Genomic DNA, 225 nt, shown 5'->3' on the forward strand with positions numbered 1-225 from the left:
AAACAGGGTCTCTGGGAAGAACAAATCAATTCCAATAAAACATATCCCTTGGTCTTGAAAACACAGAGGTCCCCTGGCTTAGAAGCTTAGAAGAATGCAGTCTTAACCAGCTTCGATTCCTGAATGCAAGGATATGCAACGAACCCAAACAAATACACGTGTAGCGATGCCCAGAGTGTCCGGAATGAAATCGCAGAGCTGCATTTCCCCAACTTTTTTTTTTTT

The sequence above is a fragment of the Penaeus monodon genome, chromosome 22, assembly GCF_015228065.2.
Source record: "Penaeus monodon isolate SGIC_2016 chromosome 22, NSTDA_Pmon_1, whole genome shotgun sequence".
Classification (NCBI taxonomy): domain Eukaryota; kingdom Metazoa; phylum Arthropoda; class Malacostraca; order Decapoda; family Penaeidae; genus Penaeus; species Penaeus monodon.